Raw genomic sequence first — 17,288 nt, forward strand, 5'->3', positions numbered from 1 at the left:
TTTTTCCTGGCAGGTCCGAGCCTTCCCATTTCTCCTCCTCCCTGCGATGCCATCCTTAGTCCCGCCTCCACGTGATGTCATGCAGCACCTTTCCTCCATTCTTCTTAAGGGCAGAAGCGTCACGTGTTCTCCAATAGATCATACCTTCCCCCTCCCATTTGCGAAGTCATTCAAGAGGCTTTTAAAAAAACACTCTCGTTTGGCAACTCTTACTTATTTTCTCTCAGCGTTATACCATACCCTCTGTAGTTTCATTTATATATCAGCTTTACATGTAAAACCTTGTGATTCCATGTTATTTCCTCTTTTAAGTTCATTTTAACTTCTCCAGATCCTGGTTGTTATGCTGCCTGCACTCAGTATTATCCATGACCTTTTTAAATGTATTTAAAACAATATGTTTAATGAAGAAATCCCATTCGCAATTAGGGTTGCCACCTTTTCTGGAAAAAAATATATATAGCTTTTTTAATATATTTAGCTTTTTTACCTATTAATAACATTGGGATCAACCATAATTTTTACCGGCAAGGCCGGTAAATTACCAGCCAAGTCGCAACCCTATTCCCAATACAAAATGTAATGCCCATACAGTCCATGGCTCAGTGCATACACATGGAGCGGATTTTGGTGATGTTTTAAAACAGAAATCTGTGTGTGAATCCAAGAACAAGCAGTGACTTTAGGTACAGAAACAACACAGAGTGGAGGTGAATGGTCAGGCTTTTTCTTGGCCTGCAAAAACAGCCTGGTGTGACCATAGCAGTAGAGCAGTGATCCCCAATCACGAGCAACGTGTAAAATACTGGCCAGGTGGCAACCCTAATACCAACTGATAAGTTATGTACAGGGTTTCCACCTTTTCTGAAGAAAAAAAAAAAAAAATGGCCTTCCTATATATTTATCTTTTTTGCCTGTTAATAACATTGGGATCAACCATCATTTTTACCGGCCAGGCCAGTAAAATACTGACCAGGTGGCAACCCTAGTTATGTATGAAGTTACATTAAAACTTACACAATTTACGTAACTTTCTCAAAAACTGCTCTGACTTGCTTAGAAACTTACATAACATATGTAGAAGCTTACGGGACTTGTGTATCAAGCAAAGACAGTGTAGTGAAGCGTAACAGGAGCAAATCCCATTGAACAGGCAGAAATGTAGGATTTAAACTTAGAGTGAATTCCACTGTCCCTAGCACATTAATTTGTGTAACACTTTATGATCTACTTAGAACGACTTATTATCAGCTGTTTATATTGGAATGTATTTACCGTATTATATGAACAACATACACTTTACAAGTACATCAAAGGACATTATAGACAAATAGCAGGGGACCTTTTTACCCATAAAGAGGATCACCGTACCAGAGGCCACCCCTTCAGACTAGTAGAAAAGAGCTTTCATTTGAAGCAACGTAGGGGGTTCTTCACAGTCAGGACAGTGAGGTTGTGGAATGCACTGCCAGGTGATGTTGTGATGGCTGATTCAGTTAATGCCTTTAAGAATGGCTTGGATGATTTTTTGGACAGACATAATATCAAAGGCTATTGTGATACTAAACTCTATAGTTAGTATAGGTATGGGTATATATACAAATAGTCAGCCAGCACTCCCCACTTTGATTTTTAAATGTAGCGACCAGGTGCACGTCAATTGGTGTCCACTTCCACCAGCTTCAATATCCCAAAATCACAGTAGACAGCACCAGTCTTGAAGATTGTTTAAAAAAGCCTTTATTGTAACTTCATGGCTTTATCATCTGAACAATCGCAACAACGTTTCAAGCCGCATGGCCCTTTATCAAGTTATGGGTATATAGAATGTGTGTATGGATGCTGGGTTTTCATTTGGAGGGGTTGAACTTGATGGACTTTGTCTTTTTTCAACCCAATTTAACTATGTAACTATGTAACTATGTAACTATGTAACATCTCCTACACGAATGTTGCAGCAGGGGACTTTGCTGCAGTCCTATGCCCCCCTATAGTTCCTGGGCCCCCAAAAGTTGCAGGGTCTGTTACTACCATAGTTACACCCCTGCTTTTCAGTAAAATAATTGGCCAGTTTGTATCATAGCTGTGGTTGAAAAAAATACAGCCACACATTAAACCTTTTGTCCCAGCACACGCAAGGGGCATGGTAAAAAATTGTCATGTGTTCATAGGGGCCCCAAAGTTTCTGATGGTGGCCCTGGCTGACAGGCACTGAGTAGACCTACGTGCAGACACGGAGCAGATATCCACATGAAAATACATAGTTTTGTGATTCTGCACTAATATCTGCTCTGTGTATCTGTACACAGGCCGACTCCATGCCTGTCTGTGCAGAGACACGGGACAGATGGAGCACCTTCAGAGAAAACGCAGACTGCCCTTCATGTGCCAATAGCCTTACCCCTGTCAAATCTGAGTAGGAATTAATCTGGAGAGACAGATATATTTTTATTAAATTTGGTCTAACGGTAAGCAATGGACAGATGATAACACTCAGAGAATACTGAGAGCATACTGAGAGCATACTAACCAGAGCTGTTTCCATTTAGCAATTTGCTGAGTCATCATGAATAAAAGTGACTGCTGTGTTCTGCTTGTGAACCCAATGCTCTGGATAAAGTCTATAAAACTGTGCCATTTCTAGAATAGTATAACACTGACATAAACCGGATAGAATTCAACTATAATGAATATGTAAGTGCTTCAGAAAATGGTGGTTCTAAAACAAGATATTACTGTTATTGTATTATTTTAGTTCTTAGTGTTGTTATATCCAGCTGCAAAGCTAGAACATACATATACACAGACTCACAGAGTATGAAAGCAGTTGCAGATAAGTTTATATTTATCTTTTATTTTAAAAGACAACACAAGTGATGTTACAGCCCTAGGACCGTTTCTGATGCCCCCCTCCCAAACCACATCACCAGAGACAAAAAATACTATCCTATTTGCTGTACCTAGATAACAGTTAAAGTCAGGCCAGCTTCAGCTCTGCATGCTTGTGTGGTGAGATTGCAGAGGACATGATGTGGCACAAAATGGCTCTACACTTCTTTTCCACTGGCTGGCAATGGCTGTATAAGATGGTACCTGCCAACCCATTTGCTCTTCTCTTATTACTATACAGGTTAAGCAAATTAGGCAGTTTTTGCAAGTCCCTGATGATCTGCTTCGGGGTGGGAGGCCTCTGGATTGGGTTTAGGGTTGTAAATAATTTTTTTTCTCTTTTAAAGAAACATTCATCTCTGAAAATGTTCCAAAAACATTGTTTCAAGTGTGTTCCAGGCTGGGAGTCATTTTAGCTCCAGAACGCAAGGGGCACGTTTTAACCCTTTCATTACAAGGTAGTCGTCAATTGTTTCCAGTTAGTAGTAAATGCTTTTTTATACTTTTAAATAATGCACAAATATTGAAATATAGAAAAATACCACATATTATTAGCATCTGATTCTTACATAATCATTTAATTATTCCTACATAGCAAATACATTTTACTTAGCATACCTACTGTACATTACAGTTTGCATGGCAGTTAGACCCCTATTTCACTTGGAATCATAACAGCATGGTGCCTTAAGCTTTCCTAGCTTGTATCTTGATTTGATCTTAGGCTTTGTGTTTATATATTGTATGCACAAATTCACAGTTCACTTCTTAGCAATAAAATCACACTTCACAACAGAGGTCTGCAGGTTTCAATGTTAACAAGCCAACAGCAATGTGCACAAAGACTTCACCAGGCAGTGAAGATGAAAGGTTTATTAACTTTTTATTAAAATCTCCTATCTGGTAGATAGTTGAATTTAAGGCAGGCATGAGCAGGAACGAGAATGCTTGCAACAATGGAGTGTTACTTTCAAATTAGGGATTGTTAGGTGGCTATAGGTGCTTAGACTTGTAGCAAACTTTGCACCTTTTAATACATAAGATTAACATAAACATCATTCACATTATATATGTAATGTATAGGTAATGTATATATATGTAATGTATAGGTAATGAATAACCCTGATAGTTATTGTTTGAGTGTACAGAGACGGTTACATGTTCATTACTACACTGTATATTCGGAGGTGTGCCCATATTAACATGGCATTGAGCCCAGTCCATATCAATCCATCAAAAACATATTGTTATGCCGGTCCAAGGAACAGAAGATTTTGGACTTTGTGCTGAAGAATGCCGTCCGTGGGGACCCACAGAGTGTAATAGAAAATCTTAATAAATACTGCAGTCCTAAGAAGTGGTCCATGAATGTGGGAACAAGAAAGGTAAGGATTGCATGACATAGATAACAAAGCTTCTTTGTTTTGGTATGTTTTCCATCAAGCTCCAAGATATGGGAGGAATAAGCATCTCAAAGAAATAAATTATTTTACTGGTATAACTGTTTGGCTAAGTGTACATATCTACATGGTTAGTACATTTCTTGCCTGATGTCCATGGTCTGCTTCTGTCATTCAGCTATACTATAGAGCAGATAATAGTAGAGTAGATGAGTTATAGACTGTACCCTGGTAGTTGGATGTACAGCCTACTAGAAGCCTTTCTGTGATGTCGGCAGTGATATTGGGTGGTCTCACCAGCATGGCCCCTGTCAGCCCCTGTATTTATTTTTTCTGTTTGGAGCCCTTCTCACTTTAGAAGAACTTGTTGCTACTGTTGTTGCATGTGCAATATCTGCAGTACCCATCTACAGCTTTGTTCTATGCATTTATGTATGTATTTATATAGCACCAACTTATAATAATAATAAATTGGCAAAAGGAGCATTTGCCCTGGGCCCACTGTGTTCTCTCTCACTTTGTCTGCTGTCAGTCGTGCACTAATCGTCGTGCATCTCTGCAATCTCACAATCTCCTCTCTCTCCTCTCCCCTACCCTATCCTTCTTGTCAAGATTAGCTATATTTGCAAAGTGGTGCATTTTGGCGCTAAAACCACCTCATCTGCCTATACCTGAGCAGAGAGCATGCTTCCAGGGTGCAGGCAGAGCAGGAGCGGAGAAGCAGTGGGGGAGCGAATTCTCGGCCTGCATTTCTCCACAGGCCGAGAATCTGCTCTCCACTGCTTCCAGAGCACGAGCAGAGAAGAGTGGGGGAGTGGATTCTTGGCCTGCTGAAAATGCAAAGGGAGATCCGCAGTTGTCTGGCCCTAGCTTCCTTGATTCCTTTTCATCTGCCAGTATTGGGTCCTATTCTGTTAGGAAGTCCTGCTCCACCATGTGTTAGCCAATCAGAACTCTCAGAGGGTGTTCAATTGTGTGTACCAGTGAGTGATCCTGCCATATTCAGTGCTACGCAATATGTTGGCGCTATATAAATACATGTTAATAATCATGCCAATAAATATGAGCTTTCTCCCTCTGATTAATAAATGGTTTACATACATGTGCCATTCACATCATGCTTACTCACAGTAGGGCCAATTTAATCAGGTGGCAGTTACACCTGCCTGTATGAGCTTGGAGTGTGGGAGGAAACCAGAGTACGAGAAGGAAACATACTCAGACCCAGGGAGAACATATAAGTATACACATCTAGTGGTTGGGAAAATATTTGCCGATGCACTGTCATCAAGTGTATGGTACATCAACAAATAAGGAAATGAAGAGTTGCCGCAGCTCCTTATTTTCTGCTGTTCTGATTGCTGGTGCTTTTTCAATGTGTATTCATTTCATGTTGGAAACAGTACCACTGTGTTCATTTGATCTTGTCTATAGATGGCGATGTTGGATATTCCTTCACTTAGGAATATACTTACACAGATACCAAGGTGTAGACATACAGCAAACATTAATTCATGAATTCCACATTAAGCTGGCCATAGACGCAAAGATCTCATTGTGCGAATCAAGGATTTGTATGATTTTCGGAACGTGTGTGGAGAGTCTCGACATTTTTCGTCCGACGGAGATCGGTCGTTTGGTCGATCGGACAGGTTAAAAGATTTCTGTCGGCTGCTGATAATATCTCTGCATGTATTGCCGATCGTATGATTTTCAGTGGAAGGCTGTCACCAGCTTTGTCTATCGTACGATTGTCAGTGGGAGACTGTCACTAGCTTTGGTTGGACATAGAATATTGAAGTCGAAGGATTTAGCGCAATTTGTTCGATCGAAGGAATAATTGTTCGATCGAACAATTAAATCCTTCAAATTGAACGATTTTCCTTCTATCAGAAATTGGCTAGAAAGCCTATGGGGACCTTCCCCATAGACTAACATTAATGCTCGGTAGGCGAAGTAGGTGGTCGAAGTTTTTTTTAAAGAGACAGTACTTTGACTATCGAATGGTCGAATAGTCGAACGATTTTTAGTTTGAATCGTTCGATTCAAAGTCCAAGTAGCCAATTCAATGGTCGAAGTAGCCAAAAAAAAAACGGCGAAATTCAAAGTATTCACTCGAGCTAAGTAAATGTGCCCCTAAGTATAGATGGAATGGCTGTTGAGATAGTTAAAAATGTGAAGTTTTTTTTAGAGGTGAATCTGGCAGATGTTTTTCATGGAATTTAAATACTGCTTTGATTACCAAGAAAGCAAATAAATGCTTGTATTTTGTACGAAAGTTAAACTCCCTCCTTCTATCCCTACACTGTTTTACTGTGGTACTATAGAGAGTGTTTTGTGCTGTTGTATATCTGGTATGGGAACAGCACAGTGGTAGAACAAAGATCTCTGTGGAGGATAGTTAGAACAGCAGAGGAAATGATGGGAAACCCCTATTATTGATCTCACAACTTTACAATTGACATGTTGTTGTCTCATTCACTATTTATCCAAACTGCAACAGCTAGACACTACAAAAGCTTTTTTCCACAGGCGGTCAGAGTTTTAAATTCACTAGCAGGGAAAAAAAAGGGAAAGTAGATTGCGTATAGTGACAGAGATTTTTAGGATAATGTTGCACAGGTCCCTTTTAGATGTATGGAAATGGAAAATAATTTGCACATCTCACTTGAGCATAATTTGCAACTGTCACTGGAGTTATAATCAAGTGTTAATATGTAATACACATGCCATTGGGATATATATTTAATATAGATTAACCCTTTGCCTGCCAAGCACATATGCCGTATTTGACCATTTTGTGGGGTTTTTTTTTTACCCCTGAATCTGTTTATTTTGGCAGCTTGACTATTGAATAATCTATTTTGGCCATTAATTATGCTGTCGGAATTTACACCATTTTTGGGATTTTATTGCATTTTTCCCTGCATTATTGTTGTTCCATATGTATATTTAGTATAGTTTTGCGCTTTGGTGCTTTGGTATAGAAAGATGTATTTTACTTAGTTTGATCTGTCAGAATAAGTACTTTCCAAAAATATATGGTTTTACAGTTTCCACATAATGCACAGTCGGGGCTCTGTTTTCAGCAGCTGAGTAGCATGAAAAATCCATATGCACATTTTTCATTTGGGGTTCGTGCATCCACATACTTTGGTAAATCTATGCATATTGGGCATCAAACCGGTGCCGTAACTAGAGGGGGACGGGCCCTGGTGCGTGACGCGCAGCCGGGCCCCGCCCCCCCTACGCACACGCCAGATTTCAGTGGTGAGCGGGCTGCAGGGGGGCCCTGAAGGGGTGTGGGCCCTGGTACGCTCGCACCCCCTGCTCCCCCGGTAGTTCCGCCACTGCATCAAACTATTCAGGACTATTCAGTAGACCTCTGACGTCCATATTTCGGGTGATTTTTCTTTGTTCATAGAACATTGTGTGAGATAAATGCGGCAAACCAATATTTTTAGGTGATTTTCAGAAATGTGGTAAAAACCTCCTTGGTTTAGAAAAGCTTCGCAGTTTGGTAGAAAGACGTATTAATCTTTGTTGGATTCATCAGAATGTGTACTTTTCAAAAATATTTGGTTTTAGGAGGGTCTTGTGGCACATAATATGAATTTAAACAATATACTTGTTGTTAAAAACAACAATGGCACGAATTTATACGTAATTTAGTTATATGCAAACTCGTATTGTGTGGTAGGAAACACTGACACAGTAATGTACCCTAATCATGTTCACGTTTTAATAGGCCTAACGATGTATATTGGTATGCATAGGAATTAATTGCACACTATGAACACAGCTTTGGAGTGACTAAATGTGTATGTATAGAGTGTAGGAACACTAAAGTGGGGTTGTATTACCTTTATGTATAGCAATCACTAATGTCACTGTTATATATGGAGTTAATATTGCATAATATATCACGGTATAACTTTTAATGTGGAGGATCACTTTTATACCGGGATAACATTGTGTATTTTTTTATTTTTATCCTTTATTTATTTTTTTTTCTTTATATACATGAGGATTAATTTGATTTGTTTCTTGCATCCCACTGAGATTGTCTTTTATAGTATAACTGATTAAGTATGAAGTGTATATATGATAGTCTGTAGCTAATTTCCACACTAAACAGCAAGTAGCAAAAAGATTAATTGGTAGGTGAGGTGACACTGTCCGGAGTGTCAGATGACTAGAGCCTTCAATTGCCTAAAGGGGAGTAAGGTAAAGATGGCCATACACAGGGAGATCCGCTCGTTTATTGATGTCGCCAAATGAGCGGATCTCTCCCCTATGTGCCCACATTGAGGTGGGCGATATTGTGCTGATCCGATCGTGAGCCCTAGGGCCCAATGATTGAATCAGAATGGAGGCCATACAGGTGACGGATTGCAGGACTACATCAACTCGGTCTGTCGGCAGCTTTTATCAGCCCATGTATTGGGGCCTTAAGACGAATTCCATACAAAGAAACCTGATATAACCTTCATGCGTGAGAGGAGAGATTGTGAATCATTACATGCTAAGGAGATGCCCCGGCGAGTGCTATCGGGAGTGTGACAGAGAACTGGTAAGGAACTAAGATTGCTAAGATCTGTAAATATACTCTGGCACAGTATGGTAATTGAGGTAAAATTAAATGTGTAGCGGGGAATAGTCCTGCAGCAGGTCAGTTTCCCGCTGGTTACCCGCAAAAAAAGGAAGGTACCCTGCTGAATGAGAGTAGGATTTTCAGATGCGGGTTGGGGGTCTCATTTAAATTTCTTATGTTATATTGTCTATTTATTTTACTTCTTTTAAAATTTTACAAAACTTTTTTCTGTCCTGCCCACTTTTGATGACATCACTTCCTTTTTGCAGCAACATCACTTCCTATTTAATGGTGGTCGGTGGGTTGCAGATAAGGCAGTTGCGGGTCGGGTAGCAGATCAAAGTGCGCTTTAGGGCTGAACTACATGGTGTTCCTTCTTCAGATCCGACGTGCTGAGAGGAAGCGCATGCAACGAGATGCACCAAATATATTGCAAGTAATAGAAATATTGCACCTACAAACTGCATGCATCTGCATTGCGTCTTTGTCCGACAGTCGTGCCATGACAGATGCATGCAGTTTGTAGATGCGAAATTTCTCTTACTTAAATTATATTTGGTGCATCCGTCTCGTCGCATGTGCTTCCCTTTAGTGTGTCGTATCTGGAGAAGGCGCACCGTCCAGTTCAACCCTTACTTAAATTTGTTTAAACATAAAAAGATTTTTCTAATGCTGTACATTTTCTAAGCATGCCAAACATGCAAGATTGCTCTGACTAAGCCTGTTTGGACTTCCACGCAAAAGTGCAAAGATAAGTCTATACACATTTGTAAATTAAAATCCGTTGTAACAAATTGTACTTTGTAAGGGCAGCAAATGACATGTTTTCATTTTCACTTGGAACACAACAGATTTATTGTTAAGGTTACAGTCATTGAATTCTGCAGAATACCAAATTTTCCATAAAAGATTTGGACAAATACCCACTCAAAATATTACTTTTCAAAAAAACTGTACATTCAACAAGATTGGAAGGCGGTCCACTGAAGGTAACACTGCAGTTTTCAGCCTCTCGATAATAAGTAATCCATAACGGTTTGTTTTCTCTCAATCCCAGGTGCAAGTGCTGGAAGGTTCCACTAGTGACATTATCCCCAAACTGAAGAAAAAAATATGAAGTGGATACTCTGGATTTTGTCTTTGTAGATCACTGGAAGAATTATTACAAGCCAGATACCCAACTTTTGGAAGTAAGTCACTACACATAAACCCAAATCATATTTCATACGTGGGTATATTGAACCACACACTCCTTTCACTAGCATGGTGTGCAATGGCTGACACATCATATACAGTGCATATTGCATACCAGCCAGGTGCTGCATGGCTCTGCTTGGTCAAAATACATTCACGTTGTTTTAAATTAATTATATATTTGTGGGCGTTCCACTGGGAAATTATAATTAACTATATATTTTAGAAAGAAATATAAATGGCCATCTAACAACAAAAAATTCACTTGTAGAACTGAGATTTAAAAGAAGCCTGCATTTCTTTCTAGTCTAGCTTGAACTTTTCGAAAACAGTTAACATCCCTTAACCAAACTTGAATGGAAGTAAGTAAACCCAGTGTTTAGTCAATGCATAAAGTGCGTACCAACATCTGGGTTTAAGTCAGCTTGTAAGAGGTCAGATCAGTCACTCTGGCCTGTGTTGTAACCCAAGGACTTGCCTTCTGGCTATGTTTTGAAGGACCTTCCTCCCAGCATTCTTCATTGGTTTCATAAACGAGATGGCTGCCATGAGTCTTTATAGAGTTCCTAATCATTCTTGAGCACTAAACTAAGAGCATTCCTCTAGGCTGCTGGCTCTGCAGCCAGTTGATGCATGCCCTGACTGTTAATTGGTGGCTACCACCAGCAGGAGGGGGGTGACCTTTCTCCCAAAATATTCCCTTTAATGTCTTGCCCCCTTTTTTTAAATTGCAATGAACAATATACAGTATATAAATACTTTTAGGGAATTCTCATTTGATTTGATAGTGGTCCTTCAAAAAAGGAAAATCATTTAAAGTTTGTGTTTTAGGGTGACTCCTGTCTGATTTATAGCCAGTTTCTTTTTTCCTCTCTGTAGAAATGCAACTTGCTGAGAAAGGGTTCAGTTGTTCTTGCCGATAACATGATTGACCCAGGAGCTCCTGATTTCCTAGAATATGTCTGGAATTGCAGAAAATACAACTGTACCAATTTCCCATCTTCTTTGGATTATATGGACATAAAGGATGAACTAGAAAAGGCTGTTTTTAGGGGATAAAGTGATATTATTTATAGCATGGTGGAAAGTGGTTGGAATTTGTGCCTTGCAGCACTAGGTGCTAGGTTCAATTACAGCCAGGCCACTATGTATATGTTCTCCTTGTGCTTGTATGCACACACTGTAGAAAAATAAAGGCCATTATTCATTCAGTAATGCATTACAATGGAATGTCTAGATCATTAAAGGAACAGTAACAAAAAATGAAAGTGTTTTAAAGTAATGAAAAAATCATGTACTGTTGCGCTGCACTGATAAAACGGATCTGTTTGCTTTGGAAACACTACTATAGTTCATATAAACAAGTTTCCGAGTAGCAATGGCGGAAATTGAAAAAAGGCTATATGGCACAGGATAACACCATTATGTTCTACAGAGCTTATCTGCTGTGTAACCTGAGCCTTTTCTCCTTTGAACAGCTGCCCCCATTGTTACACAGCAGCTTATTTATATAAACAATAGTAGTGTTTCTGAAGCAAACACAGCAATCTATTTTTAACCACTAATTCATAACCCCTAGTCATGTTGCGGTGGACAGTCAAGATTGTCAACCTAATGAAGAAAAAAATAAATAAAGCACAGACGTTTACAAAAGGGGCCTCAGATCTTGAGAATATTCGTCAATATTGGTTAATAGTAATATATTCATGTGCACTGTTTATCAGTAAGTTACTGTGTGCAAATAGTATTGAATCATGTAGTATAATAACTCTACTAATTCACTGTTGCTTTTCTGGTACAGGTTCCTAACTTGCCCCATCCCAGAAGTCATAAACTCCACAATAGATTAGCAGAACACTACCTTTAACTTAAGCTACCTTTAACATGCAGCCATCTGCACAACAACATTTCTGGCACCAAAAGTCTCTTTATTGACCTTGAGCCTTTATCAAGACTCTATCTCGCCTGGTGCCCATCACAATCACTCAATACAGCAATAGAAGGTAGCTATAATTACATTAGTAGCTTGCATGTCTTTAGGCCAAATATGATTAAAGCTGGCCATAGATGTTGAGATTTTTAAAAGATCAGATCCTGATCGTGAGACCACGATCTTCTCAGAACGATCGTACGATCGTACGAATCTACCATCAACTAAAAAGACCAATTTACCAGGAAAACAAAGGGGAGCTGCCTGCTTGGCCCTGCAAACATAGAGAGATTGCACTGGGACCGACAAAGATTTTTTGACCTGGCCGATCAATTTCCCGACAGATGTCGGCCGAAAAATCGTAAGATGTACGATCGTTCGAATACCACTAACCGCACGATAATTTCGAAGGATTGGTCGGGCTTCCCTAAAATCGGTCGTTCGGCAAGAAGAATCGTCGCGTCTATGGGGACCTTAAGAATTTAGAAACAGATATGTTTAGGAAAGGAAGTTTCAACTTTGACTTTGATCAAAGTATAAATAATGGCAGTCTTCACAGATAAAGGTTCAAATGGAATAATATGCAAAGTAAAAAGTGCAAAGAGCAGGATGGCAAAATAAACAGTGTTATTTTGTTTGCAGCGTGGCTATAGTAATATTTTTAATCAGCTGGCAGGTAATGTCTCCCTGTGTGACCTAAAGTTAGGGCAACAGTCAGCCAGGTCATGCGATGAGGCAATATCTGATATTCTGTAGCCAACTCCGGTTAGGTTTTGTTGTTAAAGGGATACTGTCATGGGAAAACATGTTTTTTTTTCAAAACAGTTAATAGTGCTGCTCCAGCAGAATTCTGCACTGAAATCCATTTCTCAAAAGAGCAAACAGATTTTTTTATATTCAATTTTGAAATCTGACATGGGGCTAGACATATTGTCAATTTCCCAGCTGCCTCCAGACATGTGAATTGTGCTTTGATAAACTCCAATCACTCTTTACTGCTGTACTGCAAGTTGCAGTAATATCACCCCCCCCCAGCAGCCTAACAACAGAACAATGGGAAGGTAATGAGATAGCAGCTATCTAACACAAGATAACCGCTCCCTGGAAGATCTAAGAACAGCACTTATTAGTAAAAGCCATGTCCCACTGAGACTGATTCAGTTGCATTAAGTAGGAGAAATAACAGCCTGCCAGAAAGTAGTTCCATCCTAAAATGCAGGCACAAGTCACATGACTGGGGCAGCTGGGAAAATGACAATGTCTAGCCCCATGTCAGATTTCAAAATTGAATATAAAAAAACATGTTTTTCCATGACGGTATCCCTTTAAAGTTAGCTACACCTCCAGTAATCAAGTGCATTTAACAATTTATCTGGTCACAGTACAGTCAAAGACTGGCACCTAGGGTTGCCACCTGACCGGTATTTTACTGGCCTGGCCGGTAAAAACGATGGTTGATCCCAATGTTATTAATAGGGGAAAAAAGATAAATATATAGGAAGGCCGGTATTTTTTTTCCAGAAAAGGTGGCAACCCTACTGGCACCTGAGGAGAAAATGAGACCATCTTGTCGTTAATGTACAACTTGACATGACCACTAGTTTTAACAAATAAGTAAAAATAAGTGGAGCACAGCTTTGAAAATGTTATTGTAGTGCCACACTGAACAATTTATTAGGGCTAATTAAGTGCCAACGTTCCTAAATCACCCCTTACTGCCCCATTAACAGGTAATAAGCTTGTGCTTAGTCCTAAACTGTTGCAGTCACAGGGGTCATCACTTCCAACTTTCCAATGGAAAACTGCCCAATGGGTCGTCCCATAACCACTATTAGTACAATCTATATGGGTAATTTGGATTGGGACTTTTTGTATTAAGCCCCACATTAAGGTCCAATTGTACTTCATTTGAAAGCTACAAATACTGTAAGACATTGCTGTATCAGCAAAAGTTTCAAGCGAGTGCTCACTGCCAAATCTCAATCTAATTGACCTTCAAACTGGGTTTCCAGGAGAAGCTAGGAATGCAAATAGACAATCCCCTATGTAACATCTTTATAAATTAGCTTCAGATCGGGCCCTCCCAACTGCTGCTCTGGGCATTCCGGGGTGGCTAGCACTGAAGCTTGGGAACAACTACTGCACACACTATACCTATTAGCAAAGATAACAATAATAAAAGGTATGCATATTACTCTGCACTTTATTGTATTCATAAAGTAGGACACCAATACAATCTGACCTGCAGTAATCCCATTGCTGCTTATAGACTAATGATTTATGAGAGAGGTAAGGCAGCCAAGTAATTACAATGTGTCTTGTTCTTTCTAGTCTGGTAGCATAAATCTTGAATTTAGTGAAAGTGAATGAGCAAGCAACAGCATTAACAATCTTCTCATTTGTTAGAAGTGTATAACCCAAAGTGACACCGCCATACTAGAAATTGCTTTATTCCTGACAGTATGTAATGCTCAGCAAAGAACAGATTCACTGTTAAAAAAGTTGTAATTAGTTTTTCTGCTCCCAAGGAACTTGTTAGTTTGTATTAATGTGACTTACTTTATCATGTCAGTGGTAATGTAACTAGGAGTTACCTTGCCCAACAGCAACATTCTTTCTTGGCCACCTCCCTGACCCCCAGCCTTGGGCAAAGAGCAAAGTAATCTGTTTTGTACATATACAATGTAATGGACTGCACAGCAGCTGCATTTGTTGCTCACCTTATTCCAGACATGCAGTGAAGTTTTCCCTATTTTGACTTTTCCCTTTGGTGACCTTTTGATTAAATTAACTAACTAAATTGTAGGCAAACTTGTAACAATATTGGCTGTAGGTTATAGTAGGTAGCATTAGGTGGCAAAGTAGTTGACCGAAATATAGTGCTTAGCTACACATAGGGGCACATTTACTATGGGTCGAATATCGAGGGTTAATTAACCCTCTCGATATTCGGCCAGCGAAGTTAAATCCTTCGACTTCGAATATCGAAGTCGAAGGATTTACCGCAATTCGTTCGAATGATCGAAGGAAAAATCGATCGAACAATTAATCTTTCGAATCGAACGATTCGAAGGATTTTAATCCATCGATCGAACGATTTTCCTTCGATCAGAAATTGCTAGGAAAGTCTATGGGGACCTTCCCCATAGGCTAACATTGGTGCTCGGTGGTTTTAGGTGGCGAAATAATCCTACAAATAGAATCCCAGTTGATTTGTTTAAATCTGGCTCCATGATCTTTGTCTCTGCAGCTGGAGTTGGAAACCGAGGATGTAAAGGCAAAAATAAAATAAAATTTTTACTTTATTAACTGAAAAAGAAACCTATCCCCAATAATAAATCTGTACCGTTTTTATAAAAAACCTGACTGTATGCAGTGAAATTCCCACTTCCTTTATTTGCTCTGACTCCTGGGATATGAATCTCTACACAGTCCCGTTCTACAGGGAAACAAACAAAGGTTGCTTGAGTTCTGGGAAGTAATGTTGGATGGGCTCCTTTGAAAGTATGATTGTTTCCCTGCAGAGCAGTCTGAAGTTTCCTATCTGCAGCAATCAGAGCAAGTAAATAAAAGGAGAATCTTGCTGCATACAGTCATGGTTCTTATAAAAACGGTACACATGTTTTAATTAAAGTATATTGGAGATATTTCTTTTTCATTAAAGAAAGTAAAAGTGGGATTTTATTTTTTTCCCTTTAATAATCAGCCCTATAACGCCAGCTCATATGACAGGCAACACTCCTAACAATATCCAAGATGGGAAACTTTTTAAATTAAACCTCTCTAAAACTGAAATGGTTCTCTTTCCTCCAACCAACACCAGTAGCATCCCCGAAGTATCCATCATAGTTAACAATATCACTATCACCCCCTCTCCCCAGGCCCGGTGCCTTGGGGTTATCCTAGATTCTGCACTGTCATTCACTCCTCATATCCAGTCACTTATTAAATCATGTCACTTCCACCTAAGGAACATATACAAAATACGATAATTTATCAACCAAGACACTGCCAAAATTCTTATTCACTCTCTCATCATATAGCGTCTAGACTACTGTAACTCTCTTTTAATTGGCCTCCCCCTCCAGAGACTGTCACCTCTCCAGTCCATAATGAACACTGCTGCGAGGCTCATACACCTCAGCAACCGCTCCTCCTCTGCCTCGCCATTCTGTCAATCCCTGCACTGGCTTCCGTTACCTTTCAGAATCAAATTAATGACACTGACTTTCAAAGCACTTCACAACTCTGCTCCACCGTACATCTCTGAACTCATCTCTATATACTCACCCACTCGCTTACTACGCTCCTCTACTGACCTACAACTCAACTCTTCTCTCATTACCGCCTCACATGCTCGCATTCAAGACTTTGCAGGGGCTGCACCCCTCCTCTGGAACGCTCTCCCACGGTCTGTCCAACTTTCTCCCAACCTTTCTGCTTTCAAAAAATCTCTGAAAACGCACTTCTTTCGAGAAGCCTACCTTCACTCTGCTTAACTACCAAACGCAACACCACATACAGTACCACATTTCTCACCCACTTACTTCAATCTTGCCCACTCCCACACCTTGTGTATTACTCCCTTCCCTTTAGACTGTATGCCTATGCATAGGGCCTTCCTCACCTTTTTGTACCTGTATTGATTGTGATGTTTGTTACTCCATATATTCTATATATGTAATTCATGTGATGTAGTTGTATAATCACATTTACTTTACAGTGCTACGCAATATGTTGGCGCTATATAAATACATGTTAATAATAATAATAAAGGGATCCTGTCATCGGAAAACATGTTTTTTTCAAAACGCATCAGTTAATAGTGCTACTCCAACAGAATTCTGCACTGAAATCCATTTATAATAATATAATTTATGTTGGTGCCAAAGAAATATGTAATTATGTAGGTACTACTTCAAAACTAATTAATAATTCAAAGTCAAATATTATTAAAGTTAATCATGGAGAATATACTCACAATTCACCCCAGTCCTCGGGTATAGGTCCAAATCAACATTTCAAAAAAGGAAAATGTGAGTATCCCCAAAAATAATGCATCAATCAATTAAAAAATTGAAAAATTTATTAGGACAGTAGAGCAAGACATAACACGTTTCGTGTGCCCCAGCAGGCACGAAACGTGTTAGGTCTTGCTCTGAATTTTCAATTTTTTAATTGATTGATGCATTATTTTTGGGGATACTCACATTTTCCTTTTTTGAAATACTGAAATCCATTTCTCAAAAGAGCAAACAGATTTTTTTATATTCAATTTTGA

General features: G+C 39.4%; 1 pseudogene; it reads left to right on the forward strand.

Moving 5' to 3' along the window:
• Positions 1-9,247: 9,247 nt before the first annotated feature.
• On the forward strand, positions 9,248-11,287 carry LOC108707134 (annotated as a pseudogene).
• Positions 11,288-17,288: the final 6,001 nt, after the last annotated feature.

This window comes from Xenopus laevis, chromosome 1S (genome assembly GCF_017654675.1).
Source record: "Xenopus laevis strain J_2021 chromosome 1S, Xenopus_laevis_v10.1, whole genome shotgun sequence".
NCBI lineage: Eukaryota > Metazoa > Chordata > Amphibia > Anura > Pipidae > Xenopus > Xenopus laevis.